General features: G+C 40.4%; 1 protein-coding gene across 11 annotated transcripts in view; it reads right to left on the bottom strand.

The window, feature by feature from the left end:
- LOC141409544 (neuroligin-4, X-linked-like) overlaps positions 1–17,190 on the bottom strand; it is a 322,452-nt gene that overhangs the window by 255,164 nt on the left and 50,098 nt on the right. Inside the window, exon 1 of one of the 11 annotated variants that reach the window (XM_074030591.1) lies at positions 4,258–4,397. The exons of the other annotated variants lie outside the window; for them this stretch is intronic. The gene's annotated coding sequence lies outside the window, so the exon portion shown is untranslated. Of the gene's footprint in view, positions 1–4,257; positions 4,398–17,190 lie in introns of those variants that run through there. 11 annotated transcript variants of the gene reach the window in all.

Below are 17,190 nucleotides of genomic sequence, written 5' to 3'. Positions count from 1 at the left end.
ATATGTAAATTATTTCATAAAAGTTTGTACTTATTATATATCAAATTATAAAGTAGATTTTAATATATGTATACATATCTTCAAACTAACCTGCTGTGTGTATATATATATGTATATATGCAATAATATAAAACATCTTATTCATATTATTCTATTTATATAGAATAAAATAAAACATTCATAGGAGCTTAATAGCTTAATATTTTGCTTGCTTATTTGAATTATATATATACACACACTAGATACATGAAACAGGATGTATCAAGAGGCTGAGGCAGGAGAATGGCGTGAACCCGGGAGGAGGAGCTTACAGTGAGTCGAGATCAAGACACTGCACTCCAGCCTGGGCGACAGAGTGAGACTGTCTCCAAAAAAAAAAGAAGAAGAAGAAGAAAAAAGAAATCCTAGCGAATTATAATTATTCACTGAGGTACCACTGAATGCTTCCATGGTGAAAACCACTTTGATAAAATGTAAAGATACACCAATCAAATTCCCATCCTCGAGTAGTAAGCATTTCAGCTGATGAGACAAAGCTTGCTTTCAATTGCTACAATTGAGTCAGCCTATGGTCCATTTCCTCACCCCTGCTCCTTCTGTGAGATGTTGGGCTTGTGCAGAATGGACTTTGGAACAGAGTGCCTAGAAGGCAATTCCACAATTTTTGACATGTAGAGAGAGGTAGGCCGGGGAACTTCTGTAAAGACAGCAGAGAGGGGTTAAGTATTGGCATTCAAGAATAAGAATATGAGATCACCAAGATTTACAGAGAGTGAGAAAGCTGATACCAAAAGGAGCATTCACATTGTCACCATTACTTCCGCAGTGCTTACATTCGTTGTTACACTATGATGAGTATCTAAGGGCAAAGCCCAGGGATGCCAAATACTTGAACTTGGAAGAGAGAAAATCTTCAACAAACCCTATTAAATTAAAAGGAAGAAAGGAAACAAAGAAATCAGAAGAAACCAAGACACAGAAGGCTGAAAATTTGCAAGGTTAGGTGTCACGGAGTTCTCCTTAGCTCATCTCCTGTGGGTGGGGTACTACATCAGGTACTTCCACTTCCTGCTCCACTCAGGTTTCCACTATAAAATTGTCATAGCCTTCATGATGTAGTCCCTGTGGTTTTTGCCTGCAGGGATTTCATGGTGAAGAGAGACAGAGACTTGTCATTCATTGGTGCAGCAGTAAAGGGCTAGAGTCTTAGTTTCAGCCAATGTCAAATAAGCCTATTTTTAAAAAGGTTATCAAAACTAGTTCTAGGAATATTTGCCTGCAATTTAGTAAACAAAATAAAGAATTCCAGATATCCAATCACTTTTAACCCCATTTCCTGTGAAAGGGTTTCTCAATGCTGTATCTGATGGACAGAGATAATCTTGATCACATAAAGGAAATATTTCACCCACAGTGGAAACTGAGCGAGTTCTTCCACAAAGGAAAACTGCTAGTCTGAGTAAGAACACCAAAAAACTCCATTTCAAAATAGCATAGTTTGACCTGCAGTTAGTACTTCTGACCTGGCATGATTCTTGACTGGTGGTGGATCTACAGATGGTTGATCATGTGGACAGATGGAGGATAACGTGGACAAGAACAAGTGTGCACTGCCAAGAGCAAAACAGGAACCAGAACCCTCTAGAGTAACACTGATGGGTATGTTTCTATGTCTCTTTCTTTGTTTTTGTTTGTTTGTTTTCTTTTTTTGAGACACAGTTTTCCTTTGTTGCTAGGCTGGAGTGCAGTGGTGTGATCTCAGTTCACTGAAACTACCGACTACCTGGTTCAAGTGATTCTCCTGCCTCAGCCTCCTGGGTAGCTGGGATTACAGTCATGCATCGCCACTCCCAGCTAATTTTTGTATTTTTAGTAGAGACAGGGTTTCACTATGTTGGCCAGGATGGTGTCAATCTCCTGACCTCATGATCTGCCCGCCTCACCCTCCCAAAGCGCTGGGATTACAGACATGAGCTACCGCTCCCGACCTCTATGTCTCTTTCATAAGGAGCTTCATAACTGCTTCTCCTAGCACCCCTAATGAACTGTACAATGTCCAGAAAGCTGAGTGTCTTCAGAACATTTTCCAGGCCACCACCTGTGATCCCAGGACCAGCTCCATCTTCCACAACCCAGGCTACAGTTTCCATTTTCTGTATCACGGATTCTATTTGCTAAAGTTATTACACTTTAGGCAGATGGCTCTGTGTAAGAAGTTCCTATTTTCAGTATAATGCTCACTCTGACAGCCTACATTCTTCCCTCATGTGCTTCTTATAGTGCAGCATGACAAGATAAGGGCCTTACATGGTGTACAGCTGTAGGTTACTAAACACCACCTTTCTCACACAGTTCATTTCCTGAGTATGACAATGTACAAGCTCCCAGAAAAGGCAAACTTCATCTTCAGGCTTGAACCTTATCACTTACACCCACTGCCCAAAATGTTTCCACTGCCATCCCCAGACAGGAATATTAATTTGTGAAAACAGGTTCTACCCCAGTGAGTCAGTTAATCCAGAGGGGCTTCTTGACCTAGGGTCAGAACTTAACTGAGATCAGATCTTCCATCTCAGGGTAACAACCAAGGCTTCCACAATCTGACATATAGACAAGACGTTTCCCATAAAAACCTCTGTATCTCATATTAGAATAGGAAGGAAGAAATGAGGCATAAAAGGAAGCTTCTTTTAAATAGGGTTCAGGAAGGAAAGAGATGCAAAGTTAAGAGACAGAATCAGGGTAGAACAAATAATATGCCTCAGGGATCAAAGGCAAGTATCTCCTTCTAAAACTCCCTCCAAAGTCTTATGAACATTCAAACAAGGCAAAGTTCATTAAAATGAAATGTGTTTTGTGCCAAAAATTGCAGTAAACAGCAGTCAATAATAATTGACATTGAGACATCCAAGCTTGTAAAATGAAACTAACATGAAGATTTTAATCTGCCACACTCTTCACTTTCTTTTTGACATAAAAAGAATTACCTTAGTATACAATGCTTTATATTGCAAACTAGTGAGTCTCACATTCCTCGCATCTGGCAAAATTCCTATAATCACATGCAGGTTTTTTTGTTTTGTTTTGTTTTTTTAAAGAAACGGGTAAAATAAATAAATCAAAACCCTTTCCTCTACACAATCCTCAGTGCAGATGCTCGCCACCCTAAGTCCAAAAACCCCAATCCCATCCAAATTTCTTTATTTATTTTTGTGAGTACATAGCATGTATATATATTTATGAGGTGCATGAGATGTTTTGATACAGATATGCAATCACATCATGGAGAATGGGGTATCATACCCTCAAGCATTTATCCTTTGCCACCCAGCTGTCTTTAGATAAATTTCATGGGTTCTACTAACTGCAATGGGCAGTTACATGTTTAGTTTCATTACAGTGCACTGAAATTTAGTATTTCCTTCCATTATCAATGTTGGTAGGACAAATACCCCAAAACATTGTTTCAACTCAATTGTACTAAGAAATTGTGACTAGCATGAACCTCATAAGTAGATCCAGCTACTTAACATACAATAAAGATGCACATGAATTACTACATCCCAGTTTAAATATATCTTTTAATTTTTTAAATTATTTTATTGTTTGCAGAAATAGAGTGTCCCTTTGTTGCTCAGGCTGGCAACTTGAACTCCTGACCTCAAGAGATCTTCTCACCTCAGCATCCCCAAATGCTGGGATTTACAAGCATGAGTCAATGTACCTGGGCTTAAATATTAATATTATGTTGGTAACTATTTCAATAAAACCGACTTCCTTTTATAAGTATTTACCTTGTTATAAGACTTAAACATATCATTTTTACAAAACATATCAATTTTCCACCAAACTGCCAGAGGGATCTGTGATACACACTCACACATGCAACGTGAAACACTGAGAATCTTTGGCTAACTACCAGTCTGTGGTCATCACCTGCATGTCTACCTCTCATGACCTAGTGGGGACAGCAATGGTTGTAGGACAGTATTCTGCTTGTGGATAAGGAGTATGTGCATGGAAGGATGAAATGCCACCTACTCAGCTATCTCATATGAGTCTTATCTGGCTGTTCTTCTCTTCCCTTGGAAGACCTGCCCTGACCATAAGCACTTAAAAATAAACGGGCCAGGCACCAAGGCTCATCCCTGTAATCCCAGCACTTTTGGAGGTCAATGCAAGAGTTGAGCCCAGGAGTTGGAGACCAGCCTGGGCCACATGGCAATACCTTGTTTCTAAAAAGAATTTAAAAATTACCTGGACACGGTGGTGTCTGCCTGCAGTCTTAGCTACTCAGGAGGCTGAGGTGGGAGAATGGCTTGAGCTTGAGATGGGGAAGTTGCAGTGAGCCATGATCATGCCACTGCACTTCAGCCTGGGTGACAGAGTGAAACTCTGTATAAATAAATAAATATATAAATAAGTAAATAAATAGATAAATAAATGTCACATATCTCCACCAAGATAAGGTGAGACATGTCTTCATGTCTTCCTGTCTTCCTGGCCATCTCTCCCTGGTGACCTTTGGTGGAGCCTGAGACCACCTCAGCTGAGCTTCCCCAGAGGCCACATCTGTTCACACAAGTAATGAATAAAAAACTCTACTGCTTCTCTCATCTAGTATATTAAGTATGTATGCCACTTGGCATGGGTTGGGGGGAATCTTCCCCAGGACCAGAAAACCTCCAACCTAGAGAGCAGTTCCAGCAACTGCATGCATGGTCCTTCTCTCTCTGAACCAAAGCTACTTAAATATCAAGACTAAGATGTGAAACTCAAGGAGGTCAAAGATGAACATGTCCTTCCATTCACAAACACATAGAAAACCATGGTCCAAGTAAGTTTTCATCTGAAATCCCACAAATTAATGGAGGAAGGGAACCTATCTGAGAAAATAAAGTTTCATTAATCGACCACTGCATGTGGTGTATCAGGAACACATATATACTCTTTAAGGCCCATGGTGAAGAATTCCAGAAAGGAACAGAATCAAAAGAGGCATTTCAAAACCTGCTTCTTCTCTGTCTCCATTTTATCAATCCCCTTAAGTCCCAAGTCCAGGAAAAAATAGGATGAAAGATTCAAGGTTACAGAAGCTCCAAAATTATTTCACAAGTGGTAAAATCTTCCCCCTTCCTGAAACCCAAGAAGAGAGGGACTATTTTTTGCCTCTTTTGAATTATAATCTGAACCATGGCCCTTTGAAATCTCAGACCTCTCCACTGTTTTTCTTAAATATATCCATGGGAAGATTTCCTTCTACCTACCACTTGTTTCTGTATAGATAGGATTTTTAAAGGGGGATATTTCTTTCACTATGGTAATCAGATGTCACAAATTTTCTACAATAAGTAGATTTCTTGTCTATATCCAGAACTCCTATTAAAAGCTATTGTTTCACTCTTCTTAACCCAATTAAATACTCTGCCATACTTGTTCTATTTCCATCATGTTTAATTATCCCTTAACAAGTCTGTGTTCCAGCATGTTCTTTGTAATTGGACCACCCCAGACAGTGTAACTTAGAAGGTGCGACTGTCCACATCTATAACATCTTCAGGCTAAATTATCATCTGGCGAACATTCCCTCCATGGAAATCTATCACCAAGGTGAGTGCTAACTTAAGACTAAGTTCTGTCTGCAACTTCAAATACTAAAGCATCACAGACAGATTCAGTCAAAAAGGTTTTTAAACAAAAAACAAAATAATTTGCATATATAATGTTTATACCCTTTGAATTAGTTAGACCATTACGAAAACACACTGAATATGTGGGAGAATACATACTAATTCTCTAATAACTTGTTTCAATATGTATTATCACATACATATTGCCCACTGCATCCTGGAACTCCTAGGCCCTAGCAATCCTCCTGATGTTGCCAGCCCCACAAGAAGCGGGGACTAAAGGCATATGCCATCATGTCATCATGTCTAGCCAACTTTTTATTTTTTGAAGAGATGGATCTCCCTATGTTGCAGGCAGAGGTCTAGAACTCTGGCCTAAAGCAATCCTCCTGCCTCAGCCTCCCAAAGTTCAAAGATTAAGGACATGAGCTACTGTACCTGTCCTTTTTATTTTTTTGAGAAGCGGTCTTGCTCTGCCACCCAGGCTGGAGTGCAGTGGCAGGATCACAGCTCACTGCAGCCTCAACCTTTCAGACTCAAGCAGCACTCCTTCCTCAGTCTGTCAAGCAGATAAAGATCTTTTAGTAATATGCTAAAGAACATTAAAAAATTGTTAGTTTTAAGGACATTCTAAGAATAAGGTTATACACCCAAAACCCATAAAATATCAAGGAAAATCGAAAGAGGTGGTATAAAGGATGTCCTCTCTCAGAGGGTCTCTTCTTGTGGAAATAGGCTGCTATTGCAGGTCAGAGGGATGGTCGCCCAGGGCAAGACAGACCAAAGGTATCCCCAAGAAAGAAGGCAGCAATAGACCCAAGGATAAGACCATGTAATCTCCCAGCTGTAAATACCAGCACTGCATGGATTTGAGTTATCATCTAGGATAAAAGTGACTCCTTAAAAGCCAATGCTTTGTAAGCCACTAGGTTCTCATTTAATAACACAAAGAACTACACCCCGAGAGATGGTCAACAAATAATCCGACATTTACCAAGCAGAAGGTACACTGGAGAATGTAGAACACACTATTTGCAAAAGATAGAGAAAGTATTCACTTCCTAGCACCAATGCTAATTAGTAGGAAAGTCGATCTTCTTCACTTCTGAAGCTTGGGAAAGTCCAGATCATAATGAAAGAAAATGGCCACTGCACAAGCATCTCTGACCACAGAACAAATTTCTAGAGCCGTTACTCATATCACTGGCCCTCAAGTGAAAGGGCATCACAGAATTGGATAGCAGAATACACAGACCACCTTCAAGAAGCCACTTAGGATGACTGCCTAGGAAATGCAAACTGAGAAAAATTGTATTTAATTTAATGTCATGTGCAGTCAGAGAAACTGGAGGAACTGGAATAATTAAGCTGAAATGGTGCCATGGGCCATACACAATGGTCTTCCCATAGGATCCGTCTTGCCTTGGGGGAACCTCCCACTGACCTGGAATAGCAGCTTATTTCCACAAGAAGGGACCTTCTGGGAGAGGACAGTCTTCATACCGCGTCTTCCATTTTCCTTTATCTTTTATGGGTTTGGGGTTTATAACTTTACTTGTAGAATGTCCTTAAAGTTAATAATTTTTTAATGTTCTTTAGCACTCCACACAAGAGAACATTCTGTGACTTCAGTTAAGAGAGAGGAAAAAAAAAAAAAAGGAAGCTTGGAAGAAGCGTTAGGTCATTTTTAAGCAATTAAAACTTTTTCAAAAGATCATATCAGATAATAAAAAAGAAATGAGTGAAGTTTGCTCAGTCTAAATCATCATATTGTTAGTAGTTGATTAGTGAAACCACTTTATCTTGTTGAAGAGAACACTGCACAAGACTTTTTTTTTTTTTTGAGACAGGGTCTCACTCTGTTACACAGGCCATGATCTCAGCTCACTGCAGCCATGACCTCCAACGCTCAAGTGATCCTCCCACCTTAGCCTCCTGAACAGCTGAGAACACTGGCATGCACTATTACACTGGACTAATTTTTTTCTTTTTTCTTTTTTTTTTCTTTTTTTTTTTTTTTTTTGGTACAGATGGGGTTTCACTATGTTGACCAGGCTCATCTGGAGCTCTTGGACAGAAGCAATCCTCCTTTCTCAGCCCAGCACAATGTTCTGGGATTGCAAGTATGAGCCATTGTGCCCAGTTATAGATTTTTAAATTAAAGTAAGAATCTGAGGAAACCTAGATCCATGCTTCCTTCCTGAACTCTGCTGTATACATATGCTATGGTGGTTTGCTGGACCCATCAACCAGTCATCTACATTAGGTATTTCTCCTAATGCTATCCCTTCCCCTACTTCCCATCTCCTGGCAGGTCCCAGTGTGTGATATTCACCTCCCTGTGTCCATGTGTTCTCATTGTTCAACTCCTACTTACTAGTAAGAACATGTGGTGTTTGGTTTTCTATTCTTGCTTGTGTTAGTTTGCTGAGAATGATGGTTTCCAGCTTCATCTATGTCCCTGCAAAGTACACGAACTCATCCTTTTTTATGGCTGCAAATATTCCATGGTGTGTCAGATCAATGCAAATCAAAACCACAATGACATGCCATCTCGTGCCAGTTAGAACGGCAATTATTAAAAAGTCAGGAAACAATAGGTTCTGGAGATGATGTGGAGACATAGGAACACTTTTACACTGTTGGCAGGAGTGTAAATTAGTTCAACCATTGTGGAAGACAGTGTGGTGATTCCTCAAGGACATAGAACTAGAAATATCATTTGACCCAGTGATCCCATTACTGGGTATATACACAGAGGACTATAAATCATTCTACTATAAAGGTGCATGCACAGATATGCTTATTGTGGCACAGTTCACAATAACACTGGAATTATTTTAAACATTATTCAAATGTAAGTCACTTTTGCTTATTTGTATATTATGCCATCCTTCCTGAAAATACTCTTTGAATGTCAGATTCCTAGAGTCTCCATATTTGTTCCTCTCCTTTTGCTATCACTCTCTCTAATTGACGTATTCTTCATTGGATATATCCTCATATTCATTCTCCAGTATGATTCTTCAATTTCTCTAATATGTTACATTTTAATAGAATTCCCCCCCCCTTTTTTTTTTTTTTTTAATGAGTCACTACTTCATTGTATTTCTACAGGTTACAGATTAATTTTGTCCCTGTTTCCTTGGTTGGCGTGTGTGCTACCTCCAGATGATTCTTTTTTCAATTTTTAAAATGAGTTTCTTATTGAAGCCTTCTCAAGACTGTCTAGGATGTAAGACTGTCTTTTCTCACTTAAGAATCAGGTCTGTGTGGATAGCCAGGGTTCCCTCCTAAGAAGGTGAACATTTTGTACAGTACATATGTAATAGGCCCAAATGGCCTCCAAACACCAGTTATGGAATACTTTTCTCTGCCAGTTCAGTTTACCAAGAAAGGGATCCTCCAGGATGGACTGGAAGGAGTCTAACTACTTTCAACTTGGAAGGAAGGACAAGAAAGTTGATGATCATGAGTACGCACAATGTAGACAATTCCCTTACAAACAGGGAGCCTGGGCCCTCACTGCTACTCCTCTCTGATGTCTCTGGGTCCTTCTGTCCTAACTTTCTCAGGACAGACATGGAGCCTGGGTCCTCACCCCAACTCCACTCTCTGGTATCTAGGTCCTTATGTTCTGAGTTAACTTTCTCCAAAATAAATTTCATTTGTTCCCTGTGGAGTAGAAAGAAGGACTGTACTTTGGCCACACAGTGTAGAAACCTGTGTTTGGGCTCAAATGAGCTAAGTGTTTTGTACAAAGTTAAAAAAAAAATGTGTTGTTGGGATTCAGAGAATGATACCACAAAACGAAGACTTCAGCAGCCTTAGAAGCAAAAGGTTTTTTTTCTGACCTTCCCCTGACCTGCAGTTTCTCGGCTCCAATCTCTCTAGAGAGTGGCCATAGAAACTGGAACCTCTCCTCCCAAAGGCAGGTCATACAAACCAGACTCCTTCCCCATCAAAGCAGCCACAAAAGATGACCTTAACTTTCCGCTTGACTTTCTTAAACACCGGCCCATAAAGAAATCCTCTGCCCTGTTTGACGGTACATTCTAGACCCCCATTCCAGAGGGGGTCTTTTTCCACATCGAGAAGGAAGAAGTGCTATTCAGAGAAGCCAAGAAGAATCTAGACAGACAGGTCTGACTGGGTTTCCCCACTCAATCCATTAGCTTTAGATCAGGCCCTTTTTGCCCAATCTTATTTCTACTGGGCTGTGCAAAGTTTCTTGAATCTTAGCATAAAAATTGAGTTTCCAAATAACCATATTAAAACCTGTGCCAAGAACGTGGACATACACTTCTCAAAAGTGGACATATAAGCAATCAATAAACATATGAAAAATGCTCCACATCACTGATCATTAGGGAAATGTAATCAAAACCTCAATGAGATACCATCTCACACCAGTCAGAATGGCTACTATAACAAAACCAAAAAAAAAAACAAAAAACAAAAAACAAAAACACAGATGCTAATGAGGTTGCAGAGGAAAAGGAATGCTTATACACTCTTAGTGAAAATGTAAAAGTGGACACTTCTCAAAATAAGAGATTCATACAGCCAACAGACACATGAAAAAATGCTCATCATCACTGGCCATCAGAGAAATGCAAATCAAAACCACAATGACTTAATATCTCATACCAGTTAGAATGGCAATCACTAAGAAATCAGGAAACAACAGGTGCTGGAAAGGTTGTGGAGAAATAGGAACACTTTTACACTATTGGTGGGACTGTAAACTAGTTCAACCATTGTGGAAAACAGTATGGCAATTTTTTCCTTCATTTCAACTTTGGTGAATCTAATAATTGTGTGTCTTGGAGTTGCTCTTCTCAAGGAGTATCTTTGTGGCGTTCTCTGAATTTGAATTTCCTGAATTTGAATGTTGGCCTGCATTACTAGGTTGGGGAAGTTCTCCTGCATAATATCCGGCAGAGCGTTTTCCACCTTGGTTCCTTTTTTCCTGTCACTTTCAGGCATATCAATCAGACGTAGATTTGGTCTTTTCACATAATCCCATATTTCTTGGAGGCTTTGTTCATTTCTTTTTACTCTTTTTTCTCTACACTTCTCTTCTTGCTTCATTTCATTCATTTGATCTTCAATCGCTGATACTCTTTCTTCCAGTTGTTTGAGCCAGTACTGAAGCTTGTGCATTTGTCATATAGTCCTCATGTTATCGTTTTCATCTCTACCAGTTCTTTTAAGGATATTCTAGTTACCCATTCATCAAATCTTTTTTCAAGGTTTTTAGTTTCTTTGTACTGGTTACATAGTTCCTCCTTTAGCTCCGAGAAGTTTGATTGACTGAAGCCTTCTTCTATTAAGTCAACAAAGTCATTCTCTGTCCAGCTTTGTTCCATTGCTGGCGATGAGCTGTGTTCCTTTGAAGGGGGAGATGCACTGATTTTTTGAATTTCCATCTTTTCTGCATTGCTTTTTCCCCATCTTTGTGGTTTTATCTGCCTTTGGTCTTTGATGATGGTGACGTACTGATGGGGTTTTGGTGTGGGTGTCCTTTCTGTATGTTAGTTTTCCTTCTTACAGTCAGGACCCTCAGCTGCAGATCTGTTGGAGTTTGCTTGAAGTCCACTACAGACCCTGTTTGTGTGGGCATCAGCAGCGGAGGCTGCAGAAGATAGAATACTGCTGAACAGGGAGCATTGCTGTCTGATTCTTACTCTGGAAGCTCCATCTCAGGGGTGTATCCAGTCGTGTGAGGTGTGAGGTGTCAGTCTGCACCTAGTGGGGGATGTCTCCCAGTTAGGCTGCTCAGGGGTCAGAGACCCACTTGAGCAGGCGGTCTGTCCATTCTCAGGTGTCAACCTCCGTGCTGGGAGATCCACTGCTCTTTTCAAAGTTGTCAGACAGGGACATTTACCTCTACCGAGGTTTCTGCTGCTTTTTGATTAGCTATGCTCTGTCCCCAGAGGTGGAGTCTACAGAGGCAGGCAGGCCTCCTTGAGCTATGGTGGGCTCCACCCAATTCGAGCTTCCCAGTGGCTTTGTATACCTACTTAAGCCTCAGCAATGGCGGGCGCCCCTCCCCTAGCCTTGCTGTCACCTTACAGTTAGATCCCAGAGGGCTGTGCAAGCAATGAGGGAGGCTCTGTGGGCATGGGAACCTCTGGGCCAGGTGAGGGATATAATCTCATGGTGTGTCATTTGCTAAGACCCTTGGTAAAGCGCAGTATTAGGGCGGGAGTTACCCAATTTTCCAGGTGTTTTGTGTCTCAATTTCCTTTGGCTAGGAAAAGGAATTCCCTTCCCCCTTGTACTTCCCGGGTGAGGCGATGCCTCGCCCTTCTTCAGCTCTGGCTAGTCGGGCGGCACCCGTGGACCACCATCGACTGTCCGACACGTCCCAGTCAGATGAACCTGGTACCTCAGTTGAAAATGCAGAAATCACCCATCTTCTCTGTCACTCACACTGGGAGCTGGAGGCTACAGCTCTTCCTGTTCAGCCATCTTGGGTGTGCCCCCTCGGGTCTTGACTTTTTATCCAGTTTGCCAGTCTGTCTTTTAGTTCGGGTATTTCGCCCATTTACATTTAAGGTTAATATTGTTATGTATGAATTTGATGTTAGTTGGTTATTTTGACCATTAATTGATTCAATTTCTTCATGATGATCTTTACAATTTGGCATGTTTTTACAGTGCCTGGTACCAGTTGTTTCTTTCCATATTTAGTCCTTCCTTCAGCTCTTGTGAGGCAGGTCTGGTAATGACAAAATCCCTCTGCCTTTGCTTCTCCATAAAGGATTTTATTTCTCCTTCTCTTGTGAAGCTTAGTTTGGCTGGCTATGAAATTCTGGGTTGAAAATTATTTTCTTTAAGAATGTGGAATGTTGCCACTACTCTCTTCTGGCTTGTAGGGTTTCTGCAGAGAGATCTGCTGTTAGTCTGATGGGCTTCCCTTTATGAGTAATCCGTCCTTTCTCTCTGGCTCCCCTTAACATTTTTTATTTCATTTCAATCTTGTTGAATCTGATGATTATGTGTCTTGGGGTTGCTCTTCTCGAGCAGTATCTTTGTCATGTTCTCTGTACTTCCTGAATGTGAATGTTGGCCTATCTTGCTAGGTTGGGGGAGTTCTCCTGGATAATATCTTGAAGAGTGTTTTCCATTTGTTTGCATTCTGCCTGTCACTATCAGGTACACCAATCAAACATAGATTTGGTCTTTTCACAAAGTCCCATATTTTTTAGAGGCTTTACTCATTCCATTTTATTCTTTTTTCTCTAATCTTGTCTTCTCTCTTTATGTCATTAAGGTGATCTTCAATCACTGATATTCTTTCTTCCACTTAATTGATTTGGCAATTGATATTTGTTTATGCTTCACAAAGTTCTTGTGCTGTGTTTTTCAGCTCCATCAGGTCATTTATTTTCTTCTCTAAATCTCTTCTTTTGAGATTCTGTAAATCTTTAAATCATATGATAATTCTAGTTAGCATTAAACTAACCTTTCTTCAAGGTTCTTAGCTTCCTGGTATTGGACTAGAATATGCTCCTTAAGCTCGGAGTTGTTTGTTGTTACCTACCTTCTGAAACTAACTTCTGTCAGTTTGTCGAACTCATTCTCTGTCCAGTTTTGTTCCCTTGCTGGCAAAGAGTTGTGGTCCTTTGGAGGAGGAGAGGCATCTTGGTTTTTGGAATTTTCAGCCTTTTGTGCTGGTTTTCCCCATATTTGTGGATTTATCTACTATTGGTCTTTGGATGGGGTCTTTGAGTGGACATGCTAATCCTTTCTATTTGTTTCTTTTCCTTCTAACAGTCAGGCCCCTCTGCTGCAGTCTGCTGGAGATTGCTCCAGGTCCATCCCAAACCCTGTTTGCCTGGGTACCCGTGGAGACTGCAGAGCAGCAAGATTGCTGCCTTTTCTTTCCTCTGAAAGCTTCGAGGAAAGGGCACCTGCCAGATGCCCCCCAGAGCTCTCCTGTATGAGGTGTCTTTCAGCCTCAACTGGGAGGTGTCTTTCAGTCATTATACCCACTTGAAGAGGCAGACTGACCTTTAGTAGAGGTCTAACACTAAGCTGGGAGGTCGACTGTTCTCCTCAGAGCCTTCAGGCAGGAACATATAAGTTGGCTATAAGCCCAGAATGGGGCTGCTCCCTTTTACAGAGATGCCCTGTCCAGAGAGGAGCAATCTGGAAGTCTGGGCACAGCCCACTTCCTGAGCTTCAGTGGGCTCCACCAAGTTTGAATTTTCCAGTAGCTTTGTCTATACTTTCACCATAAAACCACTTACTCAAGCCTCAGCAATGGCGGACTCCCCTCCCCTACGGCGGACTCCCCTCCCCAACCAAGTTCCACTGTCCCAGAGGGATCTCAGATTGCTGCTCTTCCGGCAGCAAGAAATTTCAAGCTAGTGGATATTAGTTTCCTGTGTTCTGTTGGGTTGGGACCTACAGAGCCAGACCACTTGGCTCCCAGGCTTCAGCCCCACTTTAGAGAAATGCAGGCAGAAATAAATATGTTCTTTGAAACCAATGATAAGGAAGACACAATGTACCAGAATTTCTGGGATACATTTAAGGCAGTGTTTAGAGGGAAATTTATAGCACTAAATGTCCAGAAGAGAAAGTGGAAAAGATCTAAAATGGACACCCTATCATCAAAAGTAAAAGAACTACAGAAGCAACAGCAAACAAATTCAAAAGCTAGTAGAAGATGAAACAACGGCCATGAGAGCAGAATTGAAGGAGATATAGATACAAAAAATCCTTGAAAAAAATAATGAATCCAGGAGCTGGTTTTCTGAAAAGATCAACAAAATAGATAAACTAATATCCAGATTAATAAAGAACAAAAGAGAGAAGAATCAGATAGACTCAATACAAAATGATATAGGGGATACCACAAGTGATCCCACAGAAATACAAACTACCATCAGAGAATACTATAAACATCTCTATGCAAATAAACTAGGAATTCTGTAAGAAATGAATAAATTCCTGGACACATATACCCTCCCAAGTCTAAGCCAGGAAGAAGTCAAATCCCTGAATAGACCAATAACAAGTTCTGAAATTGAGGCAGTAATTAATAGCCTACCAACCAATAAGAAAGGATCAGATGAATTCACAGCCAAATTCTACCAGAGGTACAGAGAGAAGCTGGTGCCATTCTTTTAGAAACTATAGCAAACAATAGGAAAATAGGGAATCCTCCCTAACTCATTTTAGGAGGCCAGCATCATCCTGATACCAAAATCTGGAAGAATCAATAAAATACTGGCAAACAGAATCCAGCAGCACATCAAAAAGCTTATCTAACACGATCCAGTTGACTTCATCCCTGTGATGCAAGGCTAATTCAACATCGCAAATCAGTCAGCATAATCCATCACATAAACAGAACCAATGACAAACCATATGATTATCTCAATAGATGCAGAAAAGGCCTTCAAAAAAAATCAACACCGTTCATGCTTAAAAACTCTCAATAAACTAGGTACTGATGGAACGTATCTCTAAATAATAAAAGCTACATATGAAAAACCCACAGCCAATATCATACTGAATGGACAAAAGCTGGAAGCATTCCCTTTGAAAATCATCACAAGACAATGATGCCCTCTCTCACCACTCCTATTCAACCTAGTGTTGAAAATTCTGGCCAGGGCAATCAGGCAAGAGAAAGAAAGAGTATTCAACTACAAAAAGAGGGAGTCAGATTGTCTCTGTTTGCACATGACATAATTCCATGTTTAGAAAACCCCTTTGTCTCAGCCCAAAACCTCCTTAAGCTAATAAGCAACTTCAGCAAAGTGTCAGGATACAAATCTATGTGCAAAAATCACAACCATTCCTATACACCGATAACAGAGAGCCTAATCATGAGTGAACTCCCACTCACAACTGCAAAAAAGAGAATAAAATACCTAGGAATACAAGTTCCAAGGGATGTGAAGGACCTCTTCAAAAATAACTACAAACCACTGTTCAAGGAAATAAGAGAGGAAACAGAAAAACATTCCATGCTAAAGGACAGGAAGAATCAATATCATGAAAATGGCCAAACCGCCCAAAGTAATTTCTAAATTAAATGCTATCCCCATCAAGCTACCACCGTCTTTCTTCACAGAATTGGGAAAAAACACTTTAAACTTCAAATGGAGTAAATAAAGAGCTCACATTGTCCAGACATTCCTGGGCAAGAAGAACAAAGCTGGAGGCATCATACTACCTGACTTCAAACTATACTACAGGGCTACATTAACCAAAGCAGAATGGTAGGGGTACCAAACAGATATACAGACCAATGGAACAGAATGGAGGCCTCAGCTACTGCAACCATCTGATCTTTGACAAACCTGACACACATAAGCAGTGGGGAAAAGATTCCCTATTTAATAAATGGTGTTGGGAAAACTGGCTAGCTGTGCAGAAAACTGAAACTGGACCCCTTTCTTATACCTTTTATAAAAATCACATCAAAATGAATCAAAGATTTAAATTTAAAACCTAGGACCATAAAAATCCTGAAAGGAAATCTGGCCAGTACCATTCAGGACATAAGCATGGGCAAAGACTTCATGTCCAAAACCCCACAAGCAATGGCAACAAAAGTCAAACTTGACAAATGGGATGTAAATAAACTAAAGATCTCCTGCACAGCAAAATAAACTGTCATCAGAGTGAACAGCCAACCTGCAGAATGGGAGAAAATTTTTGCAATCTATCCATCTGACAAAGGGCTAATATCCAGAATCTACAAAACACTTAAACAAATGGATAAGAATAAAACAAACAACCCCATCAAAAATTGGGCAAAGTATATGAACAGACAGTTATCAAAGCAAGACATTTATACAGCCAACAGACGTATGAAAAAATAGTCATCATCACTGGTCATTAGAGAAATGCAAATCAAAACCAAAATGAGATACCATCTCACACCAGTTAGAATGGCAGTCATTAAAAAGTCAGGAATCAACAGATGCTGGAGACGTTATGGAAAAATAAGAACACCTTTACACTGTTAGTGGAAGCACAAATTAGTTCAACCATTGTGGAAGAGAGTGTGGCAATTCCTCAAGTATCTAGAACTGGAAATACCATTTGACCCAGCAATCCCATTACTGAGCATATATCCAAAGGATTGCAAATCATTCTACAATAAAGACACATGCACATGTATATTTATTGAGGCACTATTCACAGTAGCAAAGACTTGGAAGCAATCCAAATGTCCATCAGTCACAGACGGTATTAAGAAAATGTGGCACATATACACCATGGAACCCTATGCAGCCATAAAAAAGGATGAGTTCATTTCCTTTGCAGGGAAATCATTCTCAGCAAACTATCACAATATCAGAAAACCAAACACTGAATGTTCTTACTCATAAGTGAGAGGTGAACACTGAGAACAGGGAGGGGAACATCACGTACTGGGGCTTGTCAGTGAGCAGGCCCTTGGGGAGGAATAACATCAGGAGAAATATTTAACGTAGGTAATGGGTTGATGGGTGCAGCAAACCACCAGGGCTCTTGTATGTCTATTACAAAGCTGCACATTCTGCACATATAACCCAGAACTTAA

The sequence above is a fragment of the Macaca fascicularis genome, chromosome Y, assembly GCF_037993035.2.
Source record: "Macaca fascicularis isolate 582-1 chromosome Y, T2T-MFA8v1.1".
Lineage (NCBI taxonomy): Eukaryota > Metazoa > Chordata > Mammalia > Primates > Cercopithecidae > Macaca > Macaca fascicularis.
The sequence above is the reverse complement of the archived record's forward strand: the minus strand, read 5'-3'. Positions and strand labels throughout refer to the sequence as shown.